This window comes from Selaginella moellendorffii, unplaced genomic scaffold, assembly GCF_000143415.4.
Source record: "Selaginella moellendorffii unplaced genomic scaffold, v1.0 SELMOscaffold_53, whole genome shotgun sequence".
In the NCBI taxonomy this organism is placed as follows: domain Eukaryota; kingdom Viridiplantae; phylum Streptophyta; class Lycopodiopsida; order Selaginellales; family Selaginellaceae; genus Selaginella; species Selaginella moellendorffii.
Genome location: NW_003314314.1, coordinates 504,032 through 514,773, shown reverse-complemented (window position 1 = coordinate 514,773; position 10,742 = coordinate 504,032).

Genomic DNA, 10,742 nt, shown 5'->3' with positions numbered 1-10,742 from the left:
GGTTGGCTAAGGGAATCACACCACATATTGATTGACATCTGGTTGGTCTAATTTGCTCCCGCTGAGCTTGACTTAAAGGGTAGGGTGTTAAGAGAGTGGGGCTCTCGAGAGAGCTGCAACTCTCAACTTTTGCTCACAAGGGCATGAATTTGCAATAAAGCATGGTGGATTGTAAGTAACCAAAGAAAATAATTTGAGAGACGATCCATAAGGTTTAAATATAAAGGGAAAGGGCCATGAATAAAAGTGCACCCCTTTTTCCAATCGATTAAGGTTATTTTTGTTATTAATTTCTAATTAGGTTTTAAGATATTTGGGGTTAAATGTCCTTGGGTTTGAATAGTACTGGGCTAGGTGACTTCTCGGGAAGTCCAAACTCAAGAGTTTACACCTAACTACTGATTGCTAAGAAGGAAATTAAGGTGTTGGTGCTGTAGAGGAACTTACTAAGATTCTAGTTATTAAATCTTCTCCTATTGCTTTAGATCTTTTGCTATTCTTTCCTTGTCTTACTGCTGATTTAAAAGCAACAGCTCTAGATCTACTTGTTAGCAATTTTTGCACAACAGCTCTATATCTTGTCTTGTGAACCAAAACATACAAATTGAGAGATTTCTACACGTTAGGAACTTAAATCTAGTATGCTAATACTGGTTTGTCCTATGGGTTTTAATTATAATTGTTCTTCTAGTTCTTTTGGTTTTGTAAATTTAAAATGGATCCTTTGTTTGATCTTATATCATTGAGAATTTATTTCATCTGGCCCTCATTTAATTTATTTTAGTGCTTTTTTTTGTTTTTGTGTTTATAAAAAAACTTTGTTGAGCATGGAGGATCTTGGGAAAATTTATAAATTATAAATATTATTATAACTTTTAAACACAATATTAATCTAAATAAATAACAATTGTTAAATAATAAAATATCCCAAAATATCTGAACATATTTTAGGTACACCAATTGCACTTGTAGCACTGATAGAGGCACATTAGCCACCCCTAATGCACCTAAATTGTGTTAATTTTTCATTTGTAATTTCAATTTTTAATAAGGCAAGATTGGGAAACAAGATACACACTCTCTTGGGAAAGATGGCAAAAATATTTGTCCGGTTTGACAGAAGGTGTTTAAGAATATGCAAAAGTCTTTTATAATTAATGTTATTAATATTTTTTCACAATTATAATTATAAAATTTAAATTTCTTAAACACTTTCAAATCAATATAATCCATTGATTCTATTACTACATTTAATCCAAAGTATCAAATGATAATATTATAAGAGTATTCTCAAATATACCACCTATAACAGCTTTACTTATAGCAAACAAAAAACTGTTATTGATACATATGATTGCCACATAAAGGCAAAACATTTTAATATATATTGTTTTATTTTAATTTTGTTTTATTATTGTAGTGCACTTTATCTCTCTCCCCTTAAGCCAACTGGAAAAGAGGCAATTGCTTGATGAAAGAGCCTTTAGTGGCTATATTATCCCCATTTATCCCCCAAAGTTCCAAAGATCTACGGTGATAGTATATCCAAATTTCATCCCATGATCACATGCGCTACAATTATGAGATAAACACAATTGGCATATCATCCTTTTGTTTATCTGAATCTTTATTGAAGTACATTTGGTATAGCTTTATAGAGAGAAATTCATATGTCCCACCAATATATATATATATATATATATATATATCTATATATATATATATATATATATATATATATATATATATATATATATATATATATATATATATATATATATATATATATATATATATATATATATATATATATATATATATATATATATATATATATATATATATATATATATATATATATATATATATATAAAACATAAAAACATGAATATTTTTGAAAATGGATAAAGTTAGATTAATATACATTTTAGTTATAGCTACTATGTTAATTTTACACTTTAATAAATCTATCGCTAAAAAACCTATTATTGGAAGAAGTTCATATTTAAATCCTTATGATATTGGTAAAATTATTACAGCTTTTTATCAATTATTAGAAAAAATTAAATATGATGAAATTTATCCAGCAACTTATGGTGATGATGCTGAAGTCAATACTTCAAGAGGAATAGTTTCAGTATTTATTAAATGCAAAGATCATTGTTCTGTTGAAAACACAAATGAATCAATTACAAGTTTAAACATATTGAAGGGTTTGCAAAGTTTATTAGCTTTAAATACAGATATTATAAACACAGAATGTGCAGATTCTTTTGAAAAGGAAGGGTATAAATATATAATAAAATATAATCTAAAAACAGATGATTCTATTTCTATAACTGCATATTTAAATAAAAAAAGTTTAATCGATCATATTATTTATTGCCAACTAAGATTTAGTGTGTTATATTCTAATACAATTCTTTATAGTGATAGCTTTTTAGTTTCTCCTAATGGCAAAAATATATTATTTTTAAAAGAAGATTGTGTGCTTACTTTATATTCAGAAGAAAAAATAATTTGGGAAAAAAATTATTCTTTTAAAAATTTGTTTACTTGCAACTTAATATTACAAAATAATGGCAATCTTGCATTGAAACATATTCAGGAAGTATTGTGGTCTTCAAATAAATATTGCAGCCCTAAACTTGAATGTTTTATGCCAACATATTTTGTAGTCCAAAATGATTGTAATTTAGTTATTTATAAATCAAAGTTTCCTAATAACGTATTATGGGCATCTGATACAAATAACCATATATTATGCCATATCTAAAATTTAATATGGAAATTAGAATCTTAATTAAATGAAATATACAGTTAAAAAGTGTTTGAAATAAAAAAGACATCAAGATGAACAGTGTTTAAGAGTGGACCTTTAATTATCTTGGAGGTGCCCGCGGCTGAAATGTTTATTTTCCATTGGCGACGCCTTTGCATCCTGCTACATTTCCTTTCTAGTTGCATGATTTTGTGTGGCCACTGGCGATGAGAAGGAAGCCCGAGAGGAGCGCAGTGGGGAGGGAACCTGGACTGCTGCGACCACTCTGTGAGAGACGAGTCCGCCGAATGTATTTGTTGTCGTGTGTGAAAGTTCCATCGAACTCTGCATATCTTTATAGGAGGTTTACAGCGAGCACGAGCAATCAAGCGAAGGGCGCGTGGTGGAATCGCTGCTTGCACGATCATTCTCCTCGCTCAAACCGATACCGCGAGCTCCAAGCTCATCTTCGATCGAATGGAGCACCGGGATGCCATCTCTTTCAACACGATGATCCGGTGCTTCTCTCAGGACCACGATCCGGAGGCCGCTCGCGACATCTTTCACGCAATGCCCGCCTGAGAAGCCTGTTTTTGAACCACCATCCTCCAGTGCTATGCCCAAGCCAGGCATAACACCGAAGCACGCAGTGTCTTCGATGTCATGGCCAAGAGGAACGTCGTCTCCTACTCCAAGGATACGTTGCCAGTGACAGTGTCGAGCCCGCCAAGAACACCTTCGAGAGAACACCTTCGACATTGTGAGCTCCACTCGATACTCTCCCGGTGAGGGACGCTGCCTGTAGGGACGCGATGGTGTTTGCCTATGCCCGGAATGGTTTTCTCGTTGAGGCAAGCCGGTTCTTTGCGAAATTTGGCTCCGCCAACACCGTGCTGTGTAACGAGACGATGGCTGCGTATTCTCGGGCCGGACTCATTGAAAATTCTCTGGAGCTTTTCTACTGCATGCCTCGGCGTTATCTTGTGCCGTGGGACTCGGCTCTCGGTGGCTGCTGCGAGAATTATCTGCTCGTCCTGAGGCCCCAGAGGAGTGAGGTGTCGCTCACGACGATGATCTCTGTGTGCTCCCGGGGCTGTAAAGTGGAAGAAGCTGAGTATATATTCACGAGTATACCTGAGAGCAGGACGTCGTGGCTTGCACGGCCATGGTTGCAGCAAAACGGAGAGTTGGAGCAAGCAAAGAAACTGTTTGAGACCATCTCGAGGCCGACCAGTGTTTCCTGGATCGCCATGATCGCTGCTTGCGCTCAGCACGGGCCGGTAAGTGCTGGAATGCCACCATAGCAGCGCTGTCTCAGAATGGCTGTAGCAAAGAAGCAGTCAAGCTGTACACGTTGTTCCAGCTTGAAGGTCTGGAAACGCAAAATCTTGCTCGTCACCATACAGGTCCACTGTATGGAACCAGAGTTTTTCTGAGCCGAGGAAGAGTAAAAAGAAGCAACACAAGGACACGGTTGGTCTGTTTATCTTTAGCCACCATTGCAAATGCCATACTCACTAGCTCATTAGAAAGCACGTAATCCAAGATGTGTGACTCCATTGCTGGGATCCTGTAATAACTGATAGTGTTGGTATGTACTGAAGAACTAAATTCATTGCTAGCAACCATTTATTTCGGTTGCTGGTTGTGATTGGAGAGTCCCGTCTTGCATTTGCCGGCACCATTACGGAAGAGCATGCTGCGTCCTCTAGGCACCATTCGTTCTCCACACCAATATGGCTCGATCGTCGAGTGTTGTGGCATGATCCTAGCTTCCTGGACGAGACTAAGTTGCAAAAAGGCCGAGAGAGTCGCCTCCCAGGTTCTTGGATCGCACGGGGAGCTGCGGTTGAAGATAGCGATGGCGTCGTCGATGGAAGCGTCTCGCGGGAGGGAAGAGATCAGCAAGGTGGAGAGCGTGGAATCAGGAGTTGATAGCTTCGCTTGGTGGAACTGGCAGCTTTGAAGGTAGGCTTGGATCATTGCAGTCCAGGCGACGATGTTCCTTTCAGGCAATCGATCAAAGATATCGCGTGCTTGATCCAAGCTTCGGTTCTGAGCCAGCATCTGGATCACGGTCGTGCAGCAGACCAAGTTCCACAAGGTCCCTTCTTCCGGCATTTGCAGCGAGGAGCGCAGTCCATGAGATTACATCTTTCTGCGGCATGGAATCAAACAAAACTTAAGCTTTGATCCAGGTTAGACATCTCGTACGCAAACATTATATCAGTCAATGCCACGATAGTGTTGTCTGTATAACATTTCATCTGCTCGTATGCCTGGAGTATTTCCCCGAACTGGGCCAATGCTGAAATGGTAGAGTTCCAGGAGTTTAAGCCGTAAGCCGTGTAAATTTCCGCTTAAGGCAAAAATTTTGATTATCATATTCCACGAAATGGCATCTTGAGCGGGCATGAAATCAAAGAAGTGTTTCGCCTGACACAATTGCCCGTCCTTGGCAAATGTGTCGAGCATGATGTTACACAAGAAGAGATCCGGCTGGGTGATGCCATTGAAGACCTTGCACGCCTCCTCGACGCTCTTGCATCTGCCATATACATGAGGACGAGCTGATTCGCAAGGAAATTCGAGGGCCAGTGCTCGATCGAGAAGATCTGTGCGTGGATTCGCCTCTCGCGCGGTGGGAGCCGCACGATCGCAAGAGCGCCACCAAATCGTGCGGCTGTCTCATACGATGTGAACTATAAACATTGTTTAGAAAGAAAGTCAATAGTCTTTGAGGTTTATTGACTTTGTTGACTTTTGTTGATTTCCATTGATGAGAGAATTTGAGAGCTGGAAGAGTGATAAAGAGACTATAAGATCACCTATTTGGCTGCCTCGGAGCTGGCTGATCTCGGGGAAGCAGGGCAGACAGATGTAAACCTCGTCCCTGATCACCTTCTGATCCTTGCTCCACCAGGAGCTCCATGTGATTTTCGTTCAGCAAAACGAACTCGTGGTTGCCTGTCACGAACACCTGATCAAACACCCAGTATGATCAGTGGAGATAAGAAAACTCTGAGAGCTTTGTACCGTGCCAGCAGCATAACGAGCATAACGAGCCTGATGGTTCGCACCAGTGTATGAGATTAGGAGAGAAAACATTCTCTTCAACCTCTCAAACACCCACTCGCAGAAACCCTCGCAGCAATGCAGGAAAGGCATCCCGGCTGCTCCAAGTAGTTGACATCGCCAAGACCACTTTTACCCTAATTTCGAACTTCAAAAAGACTGTCTGACTCGAAAGTATACTTTTAGAATATGCATATTTCAGTTAGACCCATACTTTTGCCCTTATTTATTTGACTGGTCAAAAGTGAGCCTTAAAAGTATTTGAGCTCCATTGCAGTAAAGTATATCCTTAGAATATGCTCATTTCAATAAGGGTGTTAACACAAAAAATTTATAATGAAAATATTCAGAAAATAATTTGGACATGTTGGTTGGATTGATTAGATAATATCCCCTCTTTTGTTTTTGCAGATTGTGTAAGGAAGGGAGAAGCCTTTAATCTGTACGAGTAAGACGGATATTTAAAATGACAATCTTAGTTGATTAATTTGTTTGTTGCCCAAAGTTAGAAATGGATGGATTGTGTGGAGATGATGTTTATGGTGGTTCTAATGGTGGTGGGAACTAAATCTGAGAAAGACCAAACAATTAATTTCATCTTTGTTCTTCCTACAAAAAGAACAAATGAGTGTTTGTAAAAGTAATACAATTGTTTAGAGTTTGGTCAGATAGGTTGATAGTGGTCTGAATCAAAAGCATGGTAGTATGGCAAGCATGATGGAGTGCTTGGAGAAGCATGTGGCTCTTAGTGGTAGTGGTGATTGCTAGTGGTGCTGCTCAAGAGGGATTTAGATGGCAGCATCAACACTATGTACTTACACACTTAGAATGGTAGATTTTTACCCAATGTATGGTTGGGCCACAGTTGGGTCTGACAGTTCCAAATAGCAACTGGCCAATTAATAGACTAGTTGACTATATCAACACTGCATGCTTTAATATCATTGCCCTTGATTCTTTTTGGTGGATTGCCATATGTTTTATCACAATAGTTATATTTTCAGTGCCTAATTCTTTTGCCAGAAGAATAAGTTAAAAGCTTCATGACATGAGACCAAGTTCAATCACTTGCCATCACTCTTAGAAATGTGCTTTGTGGTCTCTTTCTCTTGTTTAGCACAGTGAGGCTGCTAGTTTTCTTACTCATATTTCCTCACATCACTGGCATGGCAGCCATACAATGGCTTGGTTAGCAGTATAGAGGCTATTGCCACAGCCAATTCACCAAAGACCAGCTACTGACTGTCAAGAAGGAAATCTAAGGTATTGTTGATGTTATGGAGGAGCTTGTCAAGCTTCTAGTGGTTAGATCTTCTCCTATTGCTTCAAATCTTCTGCTATTCCTTCCTTGTCTCATTGCTGATTTAAAAGTAACAGCTCTAGATCTACTTGTTAGCAATTCTTGCATGACAGCTCTAGATTTTGTGAACCAAAAGATACAGATTGACTTGTTTCTACACATTAGCAACTTAAATCTAGTATGTCAACACTGGTTTGTTGTTAATTATGCGTTTTAATTATAATTGTTCTTTTAGCTCTTTGGGTTTTGTAAATTTTAAATGGATGTTCCTTTGTTTGATCTTATGTCATTGAGAATTTATTTCATCTAGCCCTCATTTAATATATTATAGTGGTTCTTCTTTTACTTTTGTGTTTATAGACTTTTTTTTGTTGAGCATGGAGGAGCTTGGAAAAGTTTATAAATTATAAATATCGTTAAAACGTTTAAACACAAGATTAATCTAAATGAATAACAACTGTTCACTAATAAAATATCCCAAAATATCCAGGCATATTTTAGGTACACCAAACACACTTGTAGCATTGATAGGGGCACATTAGCCACCCCTAATGCACCCAAATTGTGTTAATTTTTCAATTGAATTTGAATTTTAAATAATTCAAGATTGGGAAATAAAATATACACTCTCTTGGGAAAGATGGCAAAAATATTTGTCCAGGTGTTTAAGAATATCCAAAAGTCTTTTATATTTAATGTTATTATTAAAAAATTACAATTATATTTATAAACATTTAAATTTCTTAAAAACTTTCAAATCAATATAATCCATTGATTATATTAATACATTTAATCCAAAGCATCAAATGAATATACTAAGAATATTCTCAAATATCCCACCTATAACAGCTTTGCTTACAGCAAACAAAAAAGTGTTGTCTGGTGACACATATGACTGCCACAAAAAGGCAAAACATTTTAATATATTTTGTTTTATTTTAATCTTGCTTTATTATTATTTTTAAATAGAAGCTATATAATTGAAATATATTTTGTATTAAAAAATCATTATACCAAATCCTAAAACATGTAGTGGATTTAATGAAGTTAAAATATATTAAATAAAATATAAAATATAAAATAAACTAGCTATTTAGTTACTATTTATTGTTAAACTAAGTTCTTAATTTGTTATTGAAACATCAAATACACTAGGAAAAGCATAATATACATCAAATTTGTTTAATAAAATAATATTTATCTAAGTATAAAATCATTTCTAATAAGTTAGGCACAATTGGCATATCACTCTTTTGTTTATCTGAATATTTATTGAAGAAAGCTTGGTATAGCTTTATAGAGAGAAATTCATGTGTCCCACCATTTTATATATATAACATTAAAACATGATTATGTTTTAAAATGGATATAGTTAGATTTTTAGTTAAGCTAAGTTTAAAGTTTAATGAATCTATTGCTAAAAAAGCTATTATTCGAAGAAGTGGATGTTTAAATCCTTATGATATTGGTAAAATTATTAGAGCTTTTTATCAATTATTAGAAAAACTTAGATATGATGAAAGTTATCTAGCAACTTATGGTGATGATGCTAAAGTCAATACTTCAAGAAGAATAGTTTCAGTATTTATTAAATGCAAAGATCATTGTTCTATTGAAAATACAGATAGATCAATTTCAAGTCTATACATATTGAATGGTTTGCAAAATTTAATAGCTTTATGTACAGATATTATAAACAGAGAATGTGCAGAATTTTTTGAAAAGGAAGGGTATAAATATATATTAAAATATAATTTCAAATTCTATGATTCTATTTTATAACTGCATATTTAAATAGAAAAAGTTTAGTCGATGATATTATTTATTGCCACCTAAGATTTAGTGTGTTATACTCTAATACAATGATAGCTTTTTAGTTTCTCCTAATGGTAAAAATATATTGTTTTTAAAAGTAGATTATGTGCTTACTTTATATTCAGAAGAAAAAATAATTTGGGAAAAAAACTATTCTTCGAAAAATTTGTTTAGTTGTAATTTAATATTACAAAATAATGGGAATCTTGTATTTAAACATATTCAGGAAGTATTGTGGTCTTCAAATAAATATTGCAGCCCTAAACTTGAATGTTTTATGCCAACATATTTTAATTAAAGTCCAAAATTATTGTAATTTAGTTATTTATAAATCAAAGTTTCCTAATAACGTATTATGGGCGTCTGATATAAATAACCATATATTATGCCATATTTAAAATTTAATATGGGATTTAGAATCTTAATTAAATGAAATATAAAAATGAGTTTGAAATAAAAAAGATGTATCCTAGCTAGATGACGTAGAAAAATTGACGCCCTGGTCGTCTTAGTTTGTTACATTGCGGTAAAATATGTATTTATGATACACGGTCGAATCTTGCAGTTCCAGTTCCAGCCAGTCTGGAGCATTCACATCGCCGCCGCACTGGCCGAGATAATATACCACCACGATGCCACCGCGCGCTGGAGGATATACCAAAGAATGTGTTCCTCGTTATTGTGAACAGAGTGGACCTTTAATTATCTTGGAGGTGCCCGCAGCTGAAATGTTTATTTTCCATTGGCGACGCCTTTGCATCCTGGTACATTTCCTTTCTAGTTGCATGATTTTGTGTGGCCACTGGCGATGAGGAGGAAGCCCGAGAGGAGCGCAGTGGGGAGGGAACCTGGACTGCTGCGACCACTTTGTGAGAGACGAGTCCGCCGAATGTATTTGTTGTCATGTGTGAAAGTTCCATCGAGCTCTGCATATCTTTATAGGAGGTTTACAGCGAGCACGAGGAATCAAGCGAAGGGCGCGTGGTGGAATCGCTGCTTGCACGATCATTCTCCTCGCTTAAACGATACCGCGAGCTCCAAGCTCATCTTCGATCGAATGGAGCACCAGGATGCCATCTCTTTCAACACGATGATCCAGTGCTTCTCTCAGGACCACGATCCGGAGGCCGCTCGCGAGATCTTTCACGCAATGCCCGCCTGGGAAGCCTGTTCTTGAACCACCATCCTCCAGTGCTATGCCCAAGCCAGGCATAACACCGAAGCACGCAGTGTCTTCGATGCCATGGCCAAGGGGAACGTCGTCTCCTACAACGGGCTTCTGCAAGGATACGTTGCCAGTGACAGTGTCGAGCCCGCCAAGAACACCTTCGAGAGAACACCTTCGACGTTGTGAGCTCCACGACGATGATCTCGGCCTATAGTCGGAGTCGAGGAACTCTAGATCAAGCTCGAGCGCTCTTCGATACTCTCCCGGTGAGGGACGCTGCCTGTTGGAACGCGATGGTGTTTGCCTATGCCCGGAATGATCTTCTCGTTGAGGCAAGCCGGTTCTTCGCGAAAGTTGCCTCCGCCAACACCGTGTTGTGTAACGAGACGATGGCTGCGTAATTCTCGGGCCGGACTTGAAAAATTCTCTGGAGCTTTTCTACTGCATGCGTCGGCGGGATCTTGTGCCGTGGGACTCGGCTCTCGGTGGCTGCTGCGAGAATTATCTGCTCGTCCTGAGGCCCCAGAGGAGTGAGGTGTCGCTCACGACGATGATCTCTGTGTGCTCCCGGGGCTGTAAACTGGAAGAAGCTGAGTATATATTTCACGAGTCTACCTGAGAGC